At 49.7% G+C, this 24,864-nt stretch overlaps 1 protein-coding gene across 2 annotated transcripts in view; it reads left to right on the top strand.

The window, feature by feature from the left end:
• The window catches only part of NUDT3 (nudix hydrolase 3), a 351,126-nt gene that overhangs the window by 280,484 nt on the left and 45,778 nt on the right, over positions 1–24,864 (top strand). The window lies entirely within an intron of this gene.

Genomic DNA, 24,864 nt, shown 5'->3' with positions numbered 1-24,864 from the left:
ATGTGTTGTATTTACGTGACTTAGATGTATTGATATTACAAATAACAATGGCTTTTAATTTTTTTTAATAATTAATACTTAAATAAAAGTTATTGTAATTTATGGCAATAGCTTAAACTTTTGTTAATACCTTTTGTAAAGATTATGTTCAGTGTATTTTATTGTGATGGAAATCCAAGTACAGAAGTGAAATATTAACATCTTTTTTGTGATATTTGTAATAAAGCTTGAAACATTGAGAGAACATATTTGAACCAGTTGTTGTTGAATGGTTGCACAGAGTGATGCTGTGGCGTTCAGTGGTGCTGAGTGATGCTGTCTCGTTCAGTGGTGCTGAGTGATGCTGTGGCGTTGAGTGGTGCTGAGTGATGCTGTGGCTTTGAGTGGTGCTGAGTGATGCTGTGGCATTCAGTCGTGCTGAGTGATGCTGTGGCGTTGAGTGATGCTGTGGCGTTGAGTGATGCTGTGGCAATGTAAAATGTAGCAAGGCGAGAGCTGGAGGGGCCAGGAACTAGAAACATTTGAAGCTAACGAGGATGGCAGAGAGCTGATGAAGGGGGCGCTTGTGGATGCCTGACGCTTGTGGATGTCTGATGTTTGTGGATGTCCGATGCCTGACGCTTGTGGATGCCTGGCGCTTGTGTATGTCTGACGCTTGTGTATGTCTGACGCTTGTGGATGTCTGACGCTTGTGGATGTCTGACGCTTGTGGATGTCTGACGCTTGTGGATGTCTGACGCTTGTGGATGTCTGACGCTTGTGGATGTCTGACGCTTGTGGATGTCTGGCGCTTGTGGATGCCTGGCGCTTGTGGATGCCTGGCGCTTGTGGATGCCTGGCGCTTGTGGATGCCTGGCGCTTGTGGATGCCTGGCGCTTGTGGATGCCTGGCGCTTGTGGATGCCTGGCGCTTGTGGATGCCTGGCGCTTGTGGATGCCTGGCGCTTGTGGATGCCTGGCGCTTGTGGACGCCTGGCGCTTGTGGACGCCTGGCGCTTGTGGACGCCTGGCGCTTGTGGACGCCTGGCGCTTGTGGACGCCTGGCGCTTGTGGACGCCTGACGCTTGTGGATGCCTGACGCTTGTGGATGCCTGACGCTTGTGGACGCCTGACGCTTGTGGATGCCTGACGCATGTGGATGCCTGACGCATGTGGATGCCTGACGCATGTGGATGTCTGATGCTTTTGAATGCCTGATGTCTGATGCTTGTGGGTGCCTGACGCTTGTGGGTGCCTGACGCTTGTGGGTGCCTGACGCTTGTGGGTGCCTGACGCTTGTGGGTGCCTGACGCATGTGGATGTCTGATGCTTTTGAATGCCTGATGCTTTTGAATGCCTGATGCTTGTGGGTGCCTGACGCTTGTGGGTGCCTGACGCTTGTGGGTGCCTGACGCTTGTGGGTGCCTGACGCTTGTGGGTGCCTGACGCTTGTGGGTGCCTGACGCTTGTGGGTGCCTGACGCTTGTGGGTGCCTGACGCTTGTGGGTGCCTGACGCTTGTGCGTGCCTGACGCTTGTGCGTGCCTGACGCTTGTGCGTGCCTGACGCTTGTGCGTGCCTGACGCTTGTGCGTGCCTGACGCTTGTGCGTGCCTGACGCCTGATGCTTGTGGATGTCTGATGCCTGACGCTTGTGGGTGCCTGACGCTTGTGGGTGCCTGACGCTTGTGGGTGCCTGACGCTTGTGGGTGCCTGACGCTTGTGGGTGCCTGACGCTTGTGGGTGCCTGACGCTTGTGGGTGCCTGACGCTTGTGGGTGCCTGACGCTTGTGCGTGCCTGACGCTTGTGCGTGCCTGATGCCTGACGCTTGTGCGTGCCTGATGCCTGACGCTTGTGCGTGCCTGATGCCTGACGCTTGTGCGTGCCTGATGCCTGACGCTTGTGCGTGCCTGATGCCTGACGCTTGTGCGTGCCTGATGCCTGACGCTTGTGCGTGCCTGATGCCTGACGCTTGTGCGTGTCTGATGCCTGACGCTTGTGCGTGTCTGGTGCCTGACGCTTGTGGGTGTCTGGTGCCTGACGCTTGTGGGTGTCTGGTGCCTGACGCTTGTGGGTGTCTGGTGCCTGACGCTTGTGGGTGTCTGGTGCCTGACGCTTGTGGGTGTCTGGTGCCTGACGCTTGTGGGTGTCTGGTGCCTGACGCTTGTGGGTGTCTGACGCTTGTGGGTGCCTGACGCTTGTGGGTGCCTGACGCTTGTGGGTGCCTGACGCTTGTGGGTGCCTGACGCTTGTGGGTGCCTGACGCTTGTGGATGTCTGATGTCTGACGCTTGTGGGTGCCTGACGCTTGTGGGTGCCTGACGCTTGTGGGTGCCTGACGCTTGTGGGTGCCTGACGCTTGTGGGTTCTGACGCTTGTGCATGTCTGATGCCTGATGCTTGTGCATGTCTGATGCCTGACGCTTGTGGATGTCTGATGCCTGACGCTTGTGGATGTCTGATGCCTGACGCTTGTGGATGTCTGACGCCTGCCGATGTCTGACGCCTGCCGATGTCTGACGCCTGCCGATGTCTGACGCCTGCCGATGTCTGCTGACGCCTGCCGATGTCTGCTGACGCCTGCCGATGTCTGCTGACGCCTGCCGATGTCTGCTGACGCCTGCCGATGTCTGCTGACGCCTGCCGATGTCTGCTGACGCCTGCCGATGTCTGCTGACGCCTGCCGATGTCTGCTGACGCCTGCCGATGTCTGCTGACGCCTGCCGATGTCTGCTGACGCCTGCCGATGTCTGCTGACGCCTGCCGATGTCTGCTGACGCCTGCCGATGTCTGCTGACGCCTGCCGATGTCTGCTGACGCCTGCCGATGTCTGCTGACGCCTGCCGATGTCTGCTGACGCCTGCCGATGTCTGCTGACGCCTGCCGATGTCTGCTGACGCCTGCCGATGTCTGCTGACGCCTGCCGATGTCTGCTGACGCCTGCCGATGTCTGCTGACGCCTGCCGATGTCTGCTGACGCCTGCCGATGTCTGCTGACGCCTGCCGATGTCGTCTGACGCCTGCCGATGTCTGACGCCTGCCGATGTCTGACGCCTGCCGATGTCTGACGCCTGCCGATGTCTGACGCCTGCCGATGTCTGACGCCTGCCGATGTCTGACGCCTGCCGATGTCTGACGCCTGCCGATGTCTGACGCCTGCCGATGTCTGACGCCTGCCGATGTCTGACGCCTGCCGATGTCTGCTGACGCCTGCCGATGTCTGCTGACGCCTGCCGATGTCTGCTGACGCCTGCCGATGTCTGCTGACGCCTGCCGATGTCTGCTGACGCCTGCCGATGTCTGCTGACGCCTGCCGATGTCTGCTGACGCCTGCCGATGTCTGCTGACGCCTGCCGATGTCTGCTGACGCCTGCCGATGTCTGCTGACGCCTGCCGATGTCTGCTGACGCCTGCCGATGTCTGCTGACGCCTGCCGATGTCTGCTGACGCCTGCCGATGTCTGCTGACGCCTGCCGATGTCTGCTGACGCCTGCCGATGTCTGCTGACGCCTGCCGATGTCTGCTGACGCCTGCCGATGTCTGCTGACGCCTGCCGATGTCTGCTGACGCCTGCCGATGTCTGCTGACGCCTGCCGATGTCTGCTGACGCCTGCCGATGTCTGCTGACGCCTGCCGATGTCTGCTGACGCCTGCCGATGTCTGCTGACGCCTGCCGATGTCTGCTGACGCCTGCCGATGTCTGCTGACGCCTGCCGATGTCTGCTGACGCCTGCCGATGTCTGCTGACGCCTGCCGATGTCTGCTGACGCCTGCCGATGTCTGCTGACGCCTGCCGATGTCTGCTGACGCCTGCCGATGTCTGCTGACGCCTGCCGATGTCTGCTGACGCCTGCCGATGTCTGCTGACGCCTGCCGATGTCTGCTGACGCCTGCCGATGTCTGCTGACGCCTGCCGATGTCTGCTGACGCCTGCCGATGTCTGCTGACGCCTGCCGATGTCTGCTGACGCCTGCCGATGTCTGCTGACGCCTGCCGATGTCTGCTGACGCCTGCCGATGTCGGCTGACGCCTGCCGATGTCGGCTGACGCCTGCCGATGTCGGCTGACGCCTGCCGATGTCGGCTGACGCCTGCCGATGTCGGCTGACGCCTGCCGATGTCGGCTGACGCCTGCCGATGTCGGCTGACGCCTGCCCACGTCTGCGGACGCCTGCCCACGTCTGCGGACGCCTGCCCACGTCTGCGGACGCCTGCCCACGTCTGCGGACGCCTGACGCCTGCGGACGCCTGATGCTTTGGGATGCCTGAAGCTTGTGAATGCCTGACGCTAAATGTGTGTGTGTGTGTGTGTGTGTGTGTGTGTGTCTGCCTATAAAGCGTGCCCCGACGGCTGTTTGTGTCTGCCTGGTGGAAGCGTGCACTGACGTCTAGTAATGTGTGTGCATGAATTAGCTGAAGGGTTATACATTTGCAGTCAGACTTACGATTTTTTACAAATAAAAATCACTCTGCACAAATATATGTGGGTGTACAATATTTAAAAGTTAGCCTATGGGGAAAAGTTAATTTCATGTAAAGACGCACAGAATCCTGTAAAGGCTGATGAACTGTAGAGGTGGAGCTAATTTCAAGAGAGAGCAGCGCTGTCTGCGGGCAGGAAGGAGGGTGCAAGCAAAGTAAAAAGCATTGGCTTATCCATTAGGCCTGACCATGACCAACAGGTGCCATTTTGTTCTCATTATAAGCATATACACCAAACATAAAAACAAGAAATACAAAAAGGTGCCAGGTATAGCGTGCAAACAAAATTAAAAAACATCAACTATTGCATAGCATTTTATTAGTTGTATAGTGCTTCTAGCAGATGTGCTTAGAACAGAAACACTTATTAAGCAGGAACATATGATTGGCACAAACATAGGGTACTATGGAGTTTGAATTACTTTAACTTTAAAGATATTAGTATGGCTCAAAAAATAAATATCAAGAATAAAAGCACTGACAATGTAAAGTATTGGCATACCAGCCCCAGCACTAAAGTGCAGTTATTTTTAGGAGGATGTGCACATGTGATCATGAGAAATTCCATCACTCACCGTGCAAGAAAAACAATGGCTAAAGGGGGCTGACCCACCGCCCTATGATGTGGCGGGCATAAGCAAAATATGAATGAGAGCTAAACAAAGAAACACATTGGGAGGGATACTGACCCAAAGACTCACTGTATATGTATAGAGCTTTGCACTTTTTATGAATACATTTTATTACTTGAAGCTCGAGACAAGCCTAAAGCTATCTCTGGGCCAGACCTAAAAAGGGGTCTGTCAGCAGGGAGGTGGGATGTGCTAGCAGTGTCTGGGCTGAAAATAAGAAATGGGCTTTAAGTCTTAAAAACTGTGCCAAAACTAATGTCCAGCATCTGTCAAGACAACATGGCAAGAAAGTGTGGCTGAGGCATATTCTCAGCAGTGGGTAGATAGAACTTGATGTAAACACAGGGCCAGCAGACCCTCAGCAGAGGGCGGATTAGGAGCAGTTGGTAGGGTTTAATCAACAGATGTTCCTGATGCATGGTGTCAGCAGATGGGGTGGGCATGACATTGGCCTTGGGTAAACTTGTAGTCGTAACGTCATCAAGGAGTGAGTGGGCAGCCATGGCGTTGCATGCGTGCTGGCATCAGATGGCAAGTTGTACAGGACTGGCACTCAGTGGAACTGGCTGATACGAATGCCTGCATGGAACTTAGTGGCAGCAGAGGGGGACAGGGCCTTGTGTCAGCAGACTGGTTATGTGGCAATACAGTCAGGATGTGGTATAAGCAAAGTGTGGATGGTGTTTGGTACCAGCAGAGGGACGATGTTGTTCTGGATTTGCAATTCTGACACTTTCTTACCCGGCAGGGTGCAGGGTAAGTGGCTGTTTTTGGCACAGGATGGTCTGCCATGACCCATTCTTATCACGGCCCTGTACAATGCCGGGCTACTTTGAACATTTCTGCCAGGGTTAATTTTAGCTTCCAGCCCTGGTGGGAAGGGTTGTCAGTGAAGGCAAGGAAGGTACAGTGATAACAAGAAGGCAGGCATAAAATCAGCAGGGGGCGGGAAATGTGTGCAAACCGTGCCTAGGGAAATCGAGGCAGTGTGCTTAGAAAAGTACTAATGCCACTGTATAGTAAGGCCAGCATTCCATTTGGTCACTGGACGTGTCAGCATGGCTAGGCAGTGCAAGGTGTGAGGAAAGTCTAGGTACATGGTGTTAGGAAAGAATGGTTGGACCTTTCCTTTATCTGCAGAAGAAAGTTTAATGCATGGTGCCAGCAGATGCATGGCGTCAAACAATGTTTAAGCGCATGTTGTCAGCAAGAGAGCGGATGGGGTTTATTGATTATTGAAATTGCGGGGCAAAGGCGGAAATGGGACTGCTAGTGCTCCAAGTGGCAAGGACGACTTTGAAAGAAATACTTCGATTCACTCAATAGGGCCTCTCGAGATCCTAGGGTTGCACACTTCAGTCTGTATGGGATATAGGTTTCCCCCCTCTGATACAACTAGGCCAGTCCAACAATTAACTATTCGATTATCAATTAGGCACGTGGCGTCGCTTCTAGAGACCTTGCCCTCACCTGTTTCACCGCTGCGCGCTCCAGCTCCCCCAGACTCCTCGTTTTCCTTGTGCTTTCTTCATACAGCTTCCCCCGTCATTGGTCAGAGAAGGCTCTGATTTCCGAGAAGGAGGCGGGCTGCCAGAAAGTCGATAGCTCGGAGGAACTTTACAGGGCATGCGCGTTCATGCCTCCCCACCTCTTTCGTGCCCCTACCTCGAACTTTTCATGACAACATAGGCTGCACGAGAAACGATGTATTGCTAAAACGACACGGAAAGGGAAATTAATAAGGTTTGATGACTGGAGTTTGGGATAACGTAGTTACATCTGTATTGTATGCTCTATGTAAAAACAAGGATAAGGAAGTGATATGGGGGAGAGATCTGTGCATGCAAAAGCGCGGCCATCGCCTGTCAGCGGGTAAGAGGCCCGCCTCCCCTTATCTGGCCCCGCCCATCAAACCTGCCTTTTCCGGTTACGCCTCTCCCCCCGGCCCCAAAATGGAAGTTCGGGAGCAGTGTGATGCGGCGGAGTGACGGAGCCTGAAACAGCGCCCTGAGAAGGAGGGAGGAAGAGTCCTGCTGCTGGCGCCTTCCACGAGGCACCCAGGAGTGAGGGAGAGCCTGTGGTAACCGGCATAGAGGAGCCCTGCAGCTGCCGATGAGAGGAGAGCCGCCCCACCAAGCAAGCCGGTGAGTGGGGCTTCGCCTTGTTGCTGAGCTGCGAGGGCGGGGGGCATGTGTGTGTGTGCGCGTGCGGCGGCGGGGGGCTCTGTATGTGTGTGTGCGTGTGTGTATGTGTCTTGGAGTCTGTGTATGCGTGTGTGTATGCGTGTGTGTGTGTTTAAAAGAGGCCGATGACTGTGGGGGGGGGAGGGGGTGTGTGTGAGCAAGCGAGTGTCTGTCTGTGTGTGTATATGCGCGCGCATGTGTGCCAACTTTAAGAAATGGGAGGGAAGTGCACGGCGCGGGACGGAACGTGCGCGTTCGCGCACCCAAATCCGGCAGAAAAGCTCGTAAAACCCTCTTGTCCCTCATTCCCATGAGACGGGCGGCTAAAGTTGTCGAGACTGGACGCATCCTTCGGATGCTAACTCCAGCTCGACCTAAAAAGCACTTAACCTTGTTGGTCAATGACAAATTGAATGTGTTTTAACATTACTGGAACTGTAGTCTGGATGCATTCCACTGGCTTCCATAGAGATGCCCAAGCCATGCTTCTGGACATAACCTTCAATGGTGAGTTGCTATTCATATACAGGAAATTCCTCCTAAAGCTGTTCAGAAACAGCTTTGTCTCTTGCACTAGACCTGGCCTCCCCAGCATGACAATCCCACTAACAAGCTGGAAAATGTATTAGTTACTCCAGGGCAGTATGTCCCTGCAGAAGCAAACTTCTCATTCTAGCTGTACACCTCAAGAGTTACACTAATGCTTTTGAGGCAGGAGTGGATCCAGGGGGGGATATCAACAGCAGCATACTCTTAGTTTGCCCCAGTATTGGAACTTTCATAGATTCCCATAGCTTGTATCATTCCCCGTCGCCGGAATGGGAGTCTGGGTAACAAAAATAACATAGCAGTAGGTACAAAAGAAAAAGGCCTAGGCCTCATTCCCTTTTGTAGCATATCTGCCTCTTTTTGTAAAAGAGACCAAACTTAGCCAATCGGAAGAGCCTCACCCCATAGAACCCTCCTGAAGGAACCTCAGCCTCAGATTTCCTACCGCACATTGTGCTTCCGGAGTCTCCTTTGAGCTCTGCTCATTTTCTACTCTTCTGAGAATTGTCTTCAACTTTTTCTTCAGGATTGTTAAGTGTTTCTTCTGAAATGTCCGACAAGGAGAAGGAGGCCCTTTTCAAGTCATGTTCCACCTGTGGCAAGAAAAGGCTGTATTGGAGGACAGGCATTAGGACTGTATATATTGCCTGTATCCCGATCATAAGGCTGCGGAATGCAAGATCTGCCACACCTTCTCTTCAAAGACCCTCCGGGACCGTGAGGGTCGCCTCCTCACTTGGCTCCAAAAATTGAAGTCCAGAAAAGAGACGGTGCCAAGTGACAGTGAGGACTCTTCTTCGGCAACATCATCCAGAAGGTCAGTCAAAAGGGGTAGGGTTTCCCCTTCACCTTCTGTGGAGCGTCCAGTTAAGGCCTCAAAATAGACCCCCGTGAGTCTGAGCGCCAAAGTCCTGTCAAATCTCACCATGGTGTAAAGGAGAGGGAGGGACCTTCTACACCTTCAGCAGTGGTGGAGACTGCTTCGACTTTCAAGAAACCATCTTCTCTCTCATCTGAGAAGTCAGAGAAAAGCTCAAAGTCGTCGACGATGCAGCAGAAGGCTCCGTCGACGAAGGCGTCTAAATCCAAGGTGACTAAAGTGGTGCTGTCGATGGCGCAGTCGTTGTCGACAGGAACGTCTACGACGGTGACAGCGACGTCGACGGGGATATAGACGACGGTAGCGGCGACGAGGATTTCGGGGACGCCGGTGCCGTCGACGAGTGCTTCGACGACAACAATGACGATGACGACGGCAGGATTGTCGACTGTTTCGTCAACGACGTCGATGCCCATCTCGTCGTCGGCGGTGACTCTTCCGTTTACGACATCGACAACGGTTTTATCTTTACCTCCTTCATCGACCACGGTACCGTCGATGATGCAGTCGTCGACGGAGAGAATAACTATTTCCTTGAAAAGGATAACTCCGGACATGACGTCTCCAAGGAGGGTTACCCCCTTGCCTCACGCTTTATTAGAAGAGGAAGAGGAGGATTCTGATGAAGATGATCAGGACTCTTTTGGGTATGCTCACAGTCACTCTCAACTGTTGATAAAGAGTCAGGAATCAGATTCTGAAGGCAAGTTTCTTCATGAATATTCTTACCAACATTCTTATCAACACCAGGAGTCCGCAGGCCAGGAAATGGTGTCTGTTCTTCCTCACTTTTGGCGGATCTCCATAGTATGCTGCAGGACTATAAAAACAGGTCCTCTCAGGTTGCGACTCAGGCTGCGTCTATCCAGGCAGTTAAAACTATACCTGCCCCTACAACTCAATTGATGATTTCTCCAGAGTTGCCAACCCAGGTGTTCTCGCAGCCACAAACACCTGCTTTGAATATTCCTTCAACACTACCGGACGTACAGGATGATTCCTCGGATGAGGATCAGAATATTGATAACAGGCCTAATCAGGGCTTAGAGTGGGATGAGTATGTGATCCCGGATCCAGCGTCGCCTAGTCCAGATCCGGTAGATTCTCCCCCAGCGGATGTCGGGGGTTTCCATAAGTTGGTGGAGAGAGCATCTAGCCGATTCAATCTGCCTATGCCTTCCGTACAGACGGAGTGTTTTCTCTATGATTTTAAAGAGCCCTATAGGAAGGTGACCCGATCTATACCCATTGTGGAGCATGTGTGGGATGAGGGTCTCAAGGCTATGTAAAACCCGGCTACTGTTATTCCAGTCCTGCCACGCCTGAAAAAGAAATATAAGGCGCCTGAAGAAGGCCCAGCGTCCTTGACAAGGCAACCTAAACCGGACTCTGTGATATCACAGGCGGCACAGAGTAAGTCCCGCAACCCTTCAGCACCCCTTACAACTCCTCCTGATAAGGAGGGCAGGCGTCTTGATAACGGAGGAAAAAGGTTTTCGTCAATGGCTAGCCTCCTGGTGCGAGCGGCAAAGGCTTTGGCAATACTGAGCAGGTATGATCGCCAATTGTGGTGTGACCTTTCACCTTATTTGGAACAACTTCCACAGGAGGAAAGAGGTGAGGCCAAGAAAATACTGCAAGAAGGGGAAGTAACATCGGCTGAGGTGATAGATTGTGCCATGGACATCGCCACAAAGACTTGTCGATCATTGGCTGGAGCAGCGGTTCTTCGTCACCATGGATGGCTCATAGCGACGTGGTTCAGGCCGGAGATCCAGAATAAGATCTTGGACCTCCCTTTCGACGAAGAGGCATTATTCGGAAAACACATAGATGATGCCCTCCAAGAGATAAAGAAAGATACAGAGACGGCTAGGTCTCTTGGTACGCTTCAGTACCGGAAAGCTCCATTCAGGGGTGCCAGAGGGAGGAGTACCACATCATACAGAGGCTCATACCAACAGCAAAGGTGCTACTCATATGGATCAACGTTGCAGTCGTATCGTCAGCCCTATCATCAAAAGCAAGGTCAAGCCTCGTCTTTCTCTAGATCGAATACGAGAGGGAAGCAGAACCGCCAGGGACGCGATGAGTCCAAGAGGCAATAGCGGCGTTCTGGCTCTGCCTGCTGTACCCACCTCCACGACAACATCTGTAGGAGGCAGGGTGTCTCAATTCCTCCGCAATTGGACTCTGATAACATCAGACCGTTGGGTGCTGAACATAATTCGAAAGGGCCATACTTGGGGGGTTCACTCAAATCCCACCTTCCAAGCCCCCTGCTGCCATTCCTTCAAAACATCTACGTCTCTTGCAGCTCGAAGTTCATCAGATGCTCCTAAAGGGTGCTGTGGAGCTAGTTCCCTTATCTCAAAGAGGGAAAGGATTCTATTCCATGTTCTTCCTGGTAAAGAAGACGCTGGAGAAATGGCGCCCTACTTTAGATCTCAAGGAGCTAAACACCTATCTCATTTCCCAATCCTTTCAGATGGTTTCCCTTCAGGATATATTGCGTCTCATCAATCCAGGGGATTTCATGGCCACTCTCGATCTCGAAGATGCGTATTTTCACATACCCATTCACCTAGCCCACAGGTTTCTACAGTTTACAGTAGCCAAGAGCCACTTTCAATTCAGAATTTTTACCTTCGGACTTCACTCTGCCCCAAGGATCTTTACCAAGGTGCTAGCACCGGTGGCAGCTTTCCTACGGAAACATTATTTTCAGGTCTCCCATACCTGGACGATTGGTTGCTGAAGCCCCGTCCAGGGAGGCTGCGAGGGAAGCAGTCAATGCATGTACAAACCTATTCCAGAATTTGGGTCTTACTCTCAACAAAGAAAAATCATCTCTGATTCCGTCCAGGACAGCGCGTTTCTTGGGAGCCATCTTGGACACGAATCTCAACAAGGCTTTTCCATCCTTAGAAAGGCAGGAAAAACTGCAATCCATGGCGCTGCTATTGAGAAAAAGAAAGTGTCTTTCAGTACGCCGTTACAAATCCCTTCTGGGGGTGATATCCTTATGCATCCCTCTAATACCTCACTGCAGATTACGGATGTGGACTCTTCAGGAACAGCTAGACAAACAGTGGAGGCAGGTTCACAGCTCATTTGACAACAAGGTGACGATAAAGGTTACTCTAGCAATGAAAAGAGCATCCTTGTGGTGGACAAAACAAGAAAACCTTTCTCAAGGTCTATCCTTCATAAGCAATCCGGCTCCTAAAGTGGTGACAATGGATGCTTCACTGGACTGCTGGGGTTTGGTGCTTCATGATCTTCATGTCAGCGGGCATTGGTTGCCCCAGCACCGTCTTCTTCACATCAACCTCCTAGAACTCAGGGCTATCAGGCTGGCATTACAGGCGTTTCTTCCACGGCTGCAGGGGTCTTCGTTTCTCGTCTAAACGGACAACACCACGGCCATGCACTAATTAATCAAGGAAGGGGGTAGCAGATCTCTTCTGTTGTCTCAAGAGGCCCAGAAGATTTGGGAATGGGATATTCTTCACGGAATATCGCTGCAGGCAGAACATCTACCAGGAGTTCTAAACGAAAAGGTGGATAGACTCAGCAGGCTATCGTCAGTCAGCCACGAATGGGAACTGAACCAAGTGGTCTTGGAGGAGATTTTTCAACGGTGAGGCAAACCCTCAATAGATCTATTTGCCACCCCGACCAACAAGAAATGCTGGTCTTACGCAAGCAGGCTTCACCATCAAGGGTCATTAGGGAATGCGCTTTTGATAGCTTGGTCAAGAGCATTTGTGTACGCCTTTCCCCCATTCCGACGATCCCGAGGCTTATCAGGAAGATCAAAACGGAAACGTGCAAGATGATCTTAATAGCTCCTGCTTGGCTGAGAGAGTTCTCGTTCACAGAACTTCACCTTCTGTCTCTCGTCCCTCCTCTTCCTTTGAGGAAGATTCCGGATCTTCTCACAATGTCCCACGGGCAGATTTGGCATCTGGATCCAGATTCATTACACCTGACTTGATGGCTCCTGAGCAGCGAGAATTCATGAACCTTCCCATCTCAAATGAAATGAGAGAAGTTCGGTCTCAGGCTAGAGCCCCTTCCACAAATAAAACTTACCGTTTGAAATGGAAAAGATTTTGCATTTGGTGCCGGAAGAAAAGTGTTGACCCTTTCTCTTCTCAGCCTCATCAACTTCTACCTTATCTCTTGTCCTTGGCTAAGACAGGATTGGCTCATTCATCCATAAAAGTTCACTTGGCAGCGATTTCTCGCTACAGACGCTCTGCATCTGGTCCTTCTCTCTGGTCTTCAAGAATAATTAAACAATTTCTCAAGGGCTTGTTCCGAGTCTATCCCCCGGTGAGGCCTTCGCCTCCTACTTGGCATTTGAATTTAGTTCTCACACAGCTCATGAAAAATCCCTTTGAATCGATACATCGGACGGACATGAAATTTCTTTCATGGAAATTGGCTCTCCTTGCCCTCACATCGGCGAGACGCATTAGGGAATTGCAGGCTCTCACAATACAGGAACCTTTTCTCCAGTTCAAACGGAATACTGTGATTTTAAGAACTAATCAGAGGTTCATACCTAAAGTGCCTTCAGACTTTCACCTAAATGAACCAGTGATTCTCAAGTCTTTCTTTCCTCACCCTTCCACATCAGCAGAGAGGTCACTTCATTCTCTGGATGTGCAGCGGTGCTTAAAATTTTATTTAGATCGCACAAAGGGATTTCCTAAATCTTCACAATTATTCATTGCTTTTGGTGGTCCTCGCAAGGGCCTTCTACTTTCAAAGCAAAGTATTGCAAGATGGATTTCCAGTGCCATTCTATATTGCCATTCAACAGCGGGTAAGCCGCTGGACAGCAGGATTAGAGCACACTCAACAAGATCCGTGGATTCATCTAAAGCTCTCTTCGCGGCAGTACACATCAGAGACATTTGCAGAGCTGCGACTTGGAGCAGCGTGCACACCTTTACGAAGCATTACTGCTTGGAATCCTTGACACAGGAAGACAGTTGTGGGCCAGGCAGTCCTGAGGAACCTCGTCCACTAATTGGTGAGCTTTCCCTGCTATTCCTCCTTCCTATTTCTGCACATTTTGTATTTACTGTTGATACAGGTTATTTCAGTATATGATTTACTTCTTCTTTCATGATGGTAAGAATACCAACATTTTTCTTTATTTATGTCACAAAATGTGCCTTATTTCTTACTGCTAGCTACTCTGATACAAGCTATGGGAATCTATGAAAGTTCCAATACTGGGGCAAGAACACCAGATAACTTAGCTGTAACTTTGGTACCCCAGTATTGGTAACTTTCATAGATTCCCATGCGCCCACCCTCCTCCCCTGGGAAAGCTCAGCCTTCAGCAGATGTGGTTACAGTTGCACAACGGCTACGCAAATCTGAGGCTCTGAGGTTCCTTCAGGAGGGTGCTATGGGGGTGAGGCTCTTCTGATTGGCTGAGGCTTAGTTTGGTCTCTTTTACAAAAAGTGGCGGATATGCTACAAAAGGGAATGAGGCCTAGGCCTTTTTCTTTCTCTTGTGTACCTACTGCTATGTTATTTTTGTTACCGAGACTCCCATTCCGATGACGGGGAATGATACAAACTATGGGAATCTATGAAAGTTACCAATACTGGGGAACCAAAGTTACAGGTAAGTAACTTGTTTTCATACTGCTAATTGAAAGGAAGAAATTATAGGACTTTTTTGTAGTAGTTGAAACCATATTATATCATTCATAGCTAGAAAGGAAGAACTTGCTGTAGGAGCTAGGAAATTATAACTTAATTCTTGCTCGCATCTTTGCCCCATGGTAACTGTTACGATCAGGAATATAAATATTGGGCCTACCTGCAGACCTCGGTTATGGCTGCCAGTATTTTATTTCCTCTGGAGTAATTTTGCACACAACTTTTACTGCTAGTGGGGAGTGTATTTTTCATATAAAATTATGTTTATAAATTGGTTTTTCTAATGTAATTACACATGAATGCCCCTTTACCGACTTGGCCCAAGGTAACTGTTTAAGTAAATGTGGGACTATAAGACGATTCCGCCACAAATGTTATTGATTTCTTTCTTTAGAATAATTTTCACATAAACGTTTGCTGCTATGTGGTTCGATTTTTGCACAAAACTGTAATTTTTATGAATTGCTTTTATATGGAAGTTATTGCAAATTGAGTGTGTGCTTAGCTCAGTTTATCTGTTGCAGCAAAGGATTGAAATATCTAAACTTAATTTTACTATTCTGTTATATTTGTGATAATCCTTTTGTATATTCTATTTTATTTTTATTCGGACCTCATTAGAGATCCAAATCTTAATAAAAGAATTAAATTGAAGTCTCCGCATCTCATGGCACTCCACACTCAGTTGCCACGTCCACTCCAGTGTACTCAGCAAGTTGTTCTTGCCCCCAATTCCCAAATGGTGGTTCTTCTCACATGGCTGTTGAGTGTTGCCATCTGGAATCCTGATATATTCCTTTTGCAGTCGCGGATGTGATCTTGGCAGCCAGGAAGCCTGCTGTCATATACCGAGGCAGCTTTTAGTGGTGCTTGTCAGAAACCTTAAAGTCATGTACATCTTGCCGCTCTGCCGTGTTGTGGTTTGTGTTGGTTTTTTGTCCTTTGTACTGTAGGGTCTGGCAGTAAATACAGTTTGGGGGCTATCTGGCAACCTTTTATGTTCATTCCTAAACAAACTTTGTCGTTTAAAACAGCCATTAGTTATGTGTTTTCTAAAAGGTTGACTTGACTCATCCTTATCAGTTTATTGTTCCTCAGTGTGATTTGAATTTTGTATTTACTTTTTTGATGGCATCCATCTTCAAGCTGATGCACAGTTGCCTCGTTTGACTTTTTTTTTTAACTTGAAGACAGTTTTGTTGATCAGAACAACTTCAGTACATAGGGCTAGGGAACTTTTTGCCCTCTCACGTTGTCCACCTTTCATAGATTTCTACCCTAAGTCCTTCACACCTGCCTATCATTCGGGCTTTCTTTTCTCCTCCTCATGCAACCAAAGAGAAGATTTCATAGAGAGGACCGCATCCATGCAGTGTCCCACACATTTAATACCATTGTTTTGACAGAGTGGATGATCATATCTTTGTAGGCTTTGCAGGAGCATAGAAGGGCAAGGTAGTGTACAAATGCACTATTTCTCATTGGATATTCCTTTGCATCAAATTCGGTAACGCCTTAGCTATTCATACTTTTTCCTTTGTGGCCCTGGCTGTTTCAACGACAGTCTCCATTCCATTCAGTGACTGACATCTGCTGTCAGGTTACATGTTTATTCTTGCTTACTTTTGCTAACTACTACTGCCTCACATCTATTAACAATACTACTTAATCACACCTCTCAGGGTGGTATTGCTTTGAGGCTCGATCATAAGGTGAATTTTTGGTGGATGCTCATGACCACAGATTTCTCACCTTGGCGAATACCCCAAGCGTTAGACTTAATTCTTTTTATTGTTTCAGCCGTTTCCTCACACTCTGGTAGGTGGCATTGTATGGCTCTGTGTCTGCCTCAGAAGTGAAGTCAGAGATGCATATGTTGCCACCCATGTGTGCTTATATCAGTTCCTTTCTTTCCACGCCTTCCGATGTAGAATTGTAGCTCGTTTCCTTGTTTTAGTCATGACGAAAACCTTGCAATTAAACATTTTGACAGTGTGCTAGGGACATATCACCCCCTTTTGGTTTGTTATAATCCTTTTAAGGATTTTCACAAACAAAAGTCTGAATGACCCTCACCAGGTGCGTCTCAGATGCTCACATGACTGAAAGTCTTGAGTAAACTGTTCTAGTATGAATCCTAAGGTGATCGGGGAATGCAAATCCAGAATCTATGTCTAAGTCGCCAATGAGTTCCAGCGACAGTCTTTCCACTCTGTCTTCAGGTAAGTCCAGATCAGTAAAGAAACATAAGTAGTCGAAGCGGAACACTCCTTAGCACCCACTTCATATTCTGAAAATGTTACAGGGATGTCAAAGTGCCACTCTGTCTTGGTCACAAAGTCGTACTGAAGAACCAATACCCCTGCGCTCTGACATAATCTCTGCTTTTTCAGCACCTTTCGGCTCTGGCTAGAGCTGCAATCCACATTTCTGAAGTGAAATGTTTTGTTCTCAAAATATCCATGGTGCAATGCTCGGAAACCTGACCCCTCGTTTAAAAAATAAAAAAAGGGCAAGTTCCAACCCTTCTGCAGGTGCATTGGACAGTTGTCCGTTAGTGACTGCATAACGATGATCTGTGGTGTCTTAGACAAGACTTTTTGACGTGCAATCTTGGCCTTTAAATGAATCTGAAGGACATCAAGAAACAAGATGCTAAGTTATTCATGGTCTGTTCCCGAGATGACCCTCCGGTGCGAGGTCCACGACTAGAACCAGGTCTCCTTCCATGTTCCTCATCCTCCCTTCTCTCTCCATACGGGAGGAACACATTCCTCAGAAGGAGGTCAAAGTATAGAACCCCACCTCTGGCTTCACTTCTGGCTCCTTCCTTTATGGAGCCATAGTTAGTGGGCATATCTCCCAAAGGAGCATGTTATTCTGGCTCCAGCTTAGCCATACTTTCTGGAACTGGGTGCCAACTAATCCTTTTTTCGGCAGGCAATGTTGGATATTCTCAGGAGGACTGTGGTCCCCTCTGGTGCACCTCCCTGTGCTGTTGGACTGTATGGTCCTCGCTCAGTAACTCTCCTTCATTGCAAAGCATGCCCCCAGTGTCCTATTATTTGTTCTTGCTGACGCCAATTGACTTCATTCAAATATCTGGACTTTCTGTAGCACCATGGTGCTGCTTACACCACCTTCACCCCAGGAACCTTCCCTATCACCAGCCAAGCACCTGATTTCCATAAGAGAGGTAAAGTGCCTCCTCAGGGAAGAGCACTAGAGAGAAGAAAGTTCCCAGAATAAATATTGTGATACAATCCCCAGTTATTCAGGTTGGACTCTGACCAAGGACATTCCATGGTGGGTTAGGGGAATATGGATGAAAGTGATCCCCTTGCGTCTCCACCTTCTTCTGAGGTATTGAATCTTTCAGTCCTCTGCAATACCAGATGGTTGGATATATCCCCTAATAATGATAATGGTCCATCTACTGGGCCAGCATCAGCGGAGATGCTGTCCTTTCGTGCAATCCTTAAAACAGCAGAGGTGGTCAACCTGCCTCTCACTTCTGTCAAGCACCACCCTACCATTCTTACGGACATCCTCCATTCAGCATCAGTGGAGCCGCTGCTCTATTTCAATGAGACTCTTAGGAAGGCTGTGAGAGAACCCAGGTCGGAACTTTGTACAGCAGTGAGCTGTACAGTAGCAAGGCTCGATAGACCAGTACCGGGAGACCAAGCCCATAGCTTCATCTTTCACCAAGAGATTAGCGGGCTAGGCCTCCTCCACACTTAAACTGAATCCATGATCATTCCCTACTTGTTGTCCTGACAGGAAATCCTTAAACTCACAAGGCTGGGTAAGAATGTGTTCTCTGCCAGCAACCAAGTTCTCCATTCCTTTGACAGCATGTGTCTCTTGGATTACTATTCTCATGCCCTCTTGTGTATGACCGGAATGATAGTTTCAAACTTGCCGGATCATCTCAGACCATTTTGCTGTGTTTTTTACTTATGTACCCCAATTGCATTTCATATGCATTATGCCCGGTCTGGTGGCGCAGTGGACAAATGCATCCACTGTGGGGGACCTGTGTTCAACCTCATGGTCACAGGTTCTAATCCCGGCGGGTCCTTTCATCCATCTGAGGTTGATAAAATGAGTACCATTGAGTTGGGTAACAATACCTGTTAATCAGCGCCTTGAGATTTCGGGTGATACGTGCGCTGTACAAAGTACATGTTATGTTGCATATTAATTTAAGTGCACGTTTCTCATTTGTAAATGTGTGCATCAAATGTAAGATTTTTCAGCTTGGGCCAGCTATTTGAATGTTTGCTTCAATTCAGCTATGCTCTCACCTAGTAATAGGCAGGTGGCCAGTCGAGGCAGAATGGCTCCTGGTGACTCCGATTTTCTAGCTACACCTCAAGTTAAGGAGTCCATGAGGCAAGTGCATGTTTTCTTCCACCAGTGACGCATTGATGTTTGTTTGCTGGGTTGTTCCAAACTTAAACAAATGGAGTACCACCACAAGACCTGTCAAGGTCTCAGAAAAGTGGGGAGAGAGAAGAGATGCACAAGAAAAGGGTATTGTCCTTTTCTAAAAAGACCCCTTACTCACCAACCTTGTTGGTGACCTGCTTCATCATTGGGTTCCCACCCGAACAGCCGAATGCCATCTGGGTGTGCTGCGACACCTGACTACAGTGGAGCGGGTTGTTTTTTGTGTAAGATTGTGAGTGAAAAAAATGGATACACAATTGTCCTGGTATAACTCAGTTGAAATTTCTTTTATTCTAGAGCTACTGGACAATATTAAAAAGGTATACCAGATGCATGTATAGGTATTACTGGCCCATTGGTATCTGTAAAATGTGAAAAAAATGACGGTCTACATGTTTCAACCTGTATCAGGAAATTACCAGGTTTTCGTCAGGACCAAAGTGTACGTGACCTGGGCGGTGTACACACGCTAAGGTGTACCCTACCCTCGATCACAAGAAACCAACCGTATACTCACAGTTGACGCCCCTTCATCCAGTATGAGAAAGAGAAAAAACCTGCAATAATAGAAAATACAATGACAAACAAATTACATGCCTGTAACACAGTGTCAGGATAATCAAGTGCTCCTTGCTCTCCCAGTGTAGAGTAATGCCTCAAAAAAACTAACTCCTTAGTGTCTGGCTCCTTAAATGAGACAGTGACACTTTTCTATATGTGCGTATTATTCTGTGACCGACAGTCACTCAGGGAGAAACATCCACTCTTAGATAGTTGGAGGTGGTAAATTGTGCCCAACAGGCAATACTAGCCGTGAACTGCAGTTGTAACTGGTTACTTATACGATATCAATTCAGAATCGTGCTTGTTTACTTATTACACCACTTTCATACATTACGAAGTGGGTGACTACGCTCTCAAGACATAGGTGAGGGCGTCATGAGCCATGTTAGCATGCCAGTCAACACAACATAACATTCGAGATAACAAAGAAACCGTGGAAAAAAAGGAAGCTTACTCGAATTTCCAGTTTAGTGTGTCTCATGGGAGTGTGGATCGTGACGCTAACTCTATTGACACGATGTAAACATTAAAGAGTGTGGTAAGTATCACAAAAGGGGGACTCAGGATAATGAAGAATTAATATTGAGTCCACAGTGCAAGCGGAGCCCTCGCCGCATCCAGACTACGAGCGGAGCCCACACGCATGAATATAGTGTGGAGCCATATCGGTACACTCGCCGTATCGCCCTGTAGTGAGGCGAGATGATCATAGTCCGTGCGGAGCCCACCCACATCCAGACTGTGAGCGGAACCCACCAGCATGAATATAAGAGTGTGGAGCCATATCGCTACACTCGCCGTATTGCCCTTGAGGGAGGCGAGATGATTATAGTCGGTGCGGAGCCCACCCACGTCAGAAGTGCGCGCAAGGCCTGCATGTTTCAAGAGTACTCACTGTGCCCAAGTTAGACATCCGCCGTTGCGCCTAGTAAGCGACCGCCGCTCCCCGTGGTAACCATTACCAGAGTGATACTACTGCTGAAATGCAGTTCGGATTGCTTCCGGGTGGGTGTGGCCACGTGGCTCACATCTAATGTGTCACTGCGGCGGTTGCCAAGGCAACGAAGGTAAACCTAAAACCTGTTGCGGGACGTCCTAAAGAAAATAAACAGACGCGTGTGGTTATGGACGCGTTCAGTGAATGCTTCCGCCCTCGAATATTGAGTTAAAGTCAGATGGAAAAGGGGGGCATATAAATAAACACGTGTGCTTACAAATGCGGGAAGTCGAGGTAAAGTCAGTGGGAAAAGGGTGTGCATAAAAGTACACGCGTGTGATTACAAACGCGTGAAGTCAACCCTCCAGCCCTCGAATCTCAATTCAGGGTACGAGGCAAAGCCAGTGGAGCTAATATAAATGGATTAACTACAACGGGTCAAGGGGCTGAGGGCATTTTAAGACCACAGCAGGAATTAGCTAATTTGCCAGGTTATAGATGGGAGGTAAATGGACCTTCAGCACATAAGCTAAAGTAAAAAATAGTGGCAGGTGTGGTAGGGAAGTTCCTTTAGATGATTGGTGGCCCACTCTGTGCTCAGCTCTATAGTTCTGATAGGGCATTTATTCAAGAGGAAGTGTCAGTGGGCTCATGTAGAGGCTGCAGCTGGAGACCCCTGTGGTGTGGTGCAGCATAGTAGTTGGCGCCTGGCGTGGAGGAACAGTAAGCGACTACACCATCGGGAAGGACAGGCATTGAGGAGCACTCAGGCCTGGAGAGACACCGGTGTATGCAAGACAAGCAGATGGAAGGCTAAGGTAAGCACGTTGAGGCCTTAATATAGCGAACATGGTAAAAAAACTCTACAAGAGCGGCCCCCATAAATGTAGGGTGCTACCCAAACCTGGACAAGAACAAACTGCCGATGTAATCAACTAGTTCCTTATGGGAGGGAAAATGTGAGGGGTGTACTGCACGTGAGGCAAGCCACAATGGGATCCCCCATTGAGTCTTATCTGTGCGTTCACGGATGTATGTATCGGAGAATAACCCTCAGGTGTCGCTTGTGAGCTTAGGCATGATACCTATTATACATACCGTACCGCAGATTAAAACAGAACAAGAGTTACTATACCAAATGTCCACAGGTTGCAGTCTTGTAGGAATTCCAGAGTGCAAAAACCTGCCTTCAACTTTATACAATATTATCTAAAGTGTGTGGTGTAACATCCGGAATTCTCATTGACACAGCGTCCGACAGTCCAGCTGCTGATGATTCCTCATCCTCTGAGGAGTGGGGTAGGGTATCTTCATTGTTGGTCAAGTCTGCAGCTTCAGCCATCTTCTCCGCTACTCGGACTGCTTCCCGCCTCTCCCACCTGATTTGATCTGGGCCGGGTGCCGTTGCGAGGCCAATGTTCTGCTTGCTGGGCTGCTGATGACGATTCTTGGTACCGTTGGCATAGCCATTCCTTCCTAGTGCTTGTTATGCCCGTTGGGTGCAGACCAGAGTACTGGCCTGTGGTCTCCCGTCAGTCCCGAGTATTGTGCGGGGTGACAAAGAACCTTGTTTTCCTGTCGGAAATCACACACAATTTTGCTGGATAGAGTAGTGAGTAGGAGACGTCCAGCAGTCGAGGTTTCTGTTTAACTTGCAGGAAGGAGCCCCGCTGATGCTGTACTTTAATTGTGTAGTCCGGAAAGAACAACATGTTTGTGTTTTCAACTGTGACCTCTGGCAGTTTCCTGGTTTCACATAGGATCATATCTGTCTCTGTAGTGTAATAGTTTATAGATGAGTGGTCATGCTCCTGCACCTGTAGCCTGTTTCCTTCCTGGCACACGAGGTGCTCTTTCTATAGTAAAAACATTAGGAGGAAGGCAGGATGACTTTAAGCCATTGTTTCAGAAAAGCTACTGCATCCTGACCTGCGCCCTCTGGCAGTCCTATAATGCGCACATTGTTCCTCCTGGAGCGGCCTTCTGCCTCTTGCACTCTTTCCTCCTGGTATCGTATTCTGGCTTCATGTGTGTTCTGTTGCGCTCCAAGAAGTCCGTGACCGGTTTCAGTTCTGTGATATCCTGTTCCAACATGGATACTCGTTCTTTAAGTTTCTGATGATCCGCATGCAACAGGGTAAGATCCAGCGCCACTTTGTTGATTTTAGATTCCAACAATTTCCTGGATCGCTCTATGGCACTGAGGATGGCTTCAGATCTGTCGTCTGGGGCTTCCTGTTGTGCCAATGACTGCGTTTGATCCATGTCTCCCGGACCTATGACATGTGAGGAGGCTCTCGACCCGGTACCTTTTGTGCGACCCATCTGTCTAATTAGGCACTCCAATTTCCTGTTATTTTTTTTAAACTTTATTTTTCAAGTTTTGTTGGACATTACAAGATAACCCCCACCCCATGGCATCATTAAAAACATTTGTACACAGATCGAGGGACTCATTATGGCACAGTTACGGAGTATGACAAAATCTAAAAGTACACAAGGCTAAGCGGTGGAATCAGCAGCTTAAGTGTGACAACGTGAGGAAACCAGGTCAGGCTCAGCTCCATGCACAGGTCGAGGAACCCCGCCCCTCCCCCTTCCCCCTCAGAGTCGTGCTCAGAGAACAACTCCCCGCTTGTCCCCTCAAAGTCACTGGGTGACGAGGGCCCCTCCGTCGCCAGCCCTGTCATGCACATGGCTCGCCACGCCAGCAAATCCTCCTGCAATTTCTCATCCTTCCTAGTGTGTTGCATGTGTGTTTCTTCCGCTAGTGTCCATTCCCTCACATCCCTAAGCCATGCATCTACGTCCGGGGCCCGCTGTCCCATCCACGTAATGGCAACCCTGCGCCTTGCCAGCACTAGCATCAATTGTAATAACTTGTAAGAGAGTTTCCGTTTCCTTGGCCTCGGGACCAACGGCAACAGGCAATGTACAGGTGTGAGCTCGATTTGGATGTCCGTGGTAGCCCTCACCCGGGCTATTACCGCTGACCAAAAGCTCCCCACTAACGGACATTCCCAGGCCAGGTGCAAGAACACCGCCCCCTCTGCACTGCATCTGGGGCAATTGTCCCTGCCGCTATCCAAGAATCGGCTGATCGACTTCGGGGTAAGGTAGGTGCGGTGCAGGAAATTGAAGTGAATACGTTTAAATCGCGCATTACAGGAGACCCGCCGCGTGAGGGCCCCCCATACACGTCCGCTGACTCTGATCCAGAGGCACTCCCAGATCTGCCTCCCAGGCCGCCCATGCCGGCGGCACCGGAGGAGCAGAATCCCGCTTCATAGCTGCATACAGCAAAGTTATCAATCTGCGTCCTCTGCCGCAAGACAGTATATGTAATGTATGGGTCATCGGAGGAATCTCCGGGCACTGCAGCCAGATCGAGCGCACTATAGCGCGCAGCCCTTGGTAATGTAGGTATTGTCAGCCACCAAGGCCAAACGACTCCACTACCTGCTCATAAGTCACGAAGCTCTCCTAAGGGTATAGGTCAGCCAGGACCTCGCAGCCCCCATTTCTCCACTCTCGGAAGGACATCTGACGATCTATCTCTACTATAGGGGCCAGGATCCAGAGCGGCAGATCTCTGGAAGGGGGCCGACCGTAGAACCCTTTCTATAAAACGTTGCCATACGCCCGCTGTGTGTCTGACCACGTAAGGCAGTTCGGCATCCGCTCCGGCCCCTCGCATCAGTGCCTGCTGTAGCTCCTGCACTGTCACCCGTCCTGCTAACAACCGCGTCTCCCACACATCCGCGTCCGCAAACCATCTGGCCGCTGGAAGAATCTGTGCTGCATAATAATAAAGATCAAATCGCGGGGCCTCCAGTCCCCCCTCATCAAAGGAACGCACAAGGGTTCGGAGGGCTACTCTGCTCCGCCGACCCGCCCAGAGCAGGGATGTAAGCAGGGTGTTGAGGGTCCGAAAAATCCTAGGCGGAAGCGGGCGCAACGTGTTCCGAAGGACATGCAGCGTCCTTGGCAGCATTACCATCTTGGATATGGCCAGTCGCCCCATTAGGGACAGTGGAAGAGTGTTCCAGAAGGACACGGAGCGCCGGAGAGACGCAATGACCTGATCTATGTTACCGGCCAGGGACTGCCCCACCGACGAGGTCACATGAATGCCCAGATAGCGGAAACTGGTGTGCTCCCATCTGAGCCCCAGCTCCGGCCATTCCTCCTGGGGGACCGCTTCAAATCCCAAAAGTGGGAAAATTAGGGACTTACTCCGGTTGATCCGCAATCCCGACGCCTCGCGGAATCGGTCCAGGTGGTGTAGCAATCTCGGGAGTGCCTCCCTCGGTGATGCCAGATAAAACAAGGCATCATCCGCATATAGTGACAGTTTGTTGCACGTGTCACCCACCTGTATGCCCCATTGACTCATTTCGGTCCGTAGTAGGACAGCAAAGGGCTCGAGGGCGAAAAGCAGCAGCGAGAGGGGGCACCCCTGTCTCGTGCCCCGCTCCAGCCGCCGCTCCAGCCGCCACTCCTCCGACCTCGTGGCT

Source organism: Lissotriton helveticus, chromosome 5_1 (assembly GCF_964261635.1).
Source record: "Lissotriton helveticus chromosome 5_1, aLisHel1.1, whole genome shotgun sequence".
Classification (NCBI taxonomy): Eukaryota; Metazoa; Chordata; class Amphibia; order Caudata; family Salamandridae; genus Lissotriton; species Lissotriton helveticus.
The sequence above is the reverse complement of the archived record's forward strand: the minus strand, read 5'-3'. Positions and strand labels throughout refer to the sequence as shown.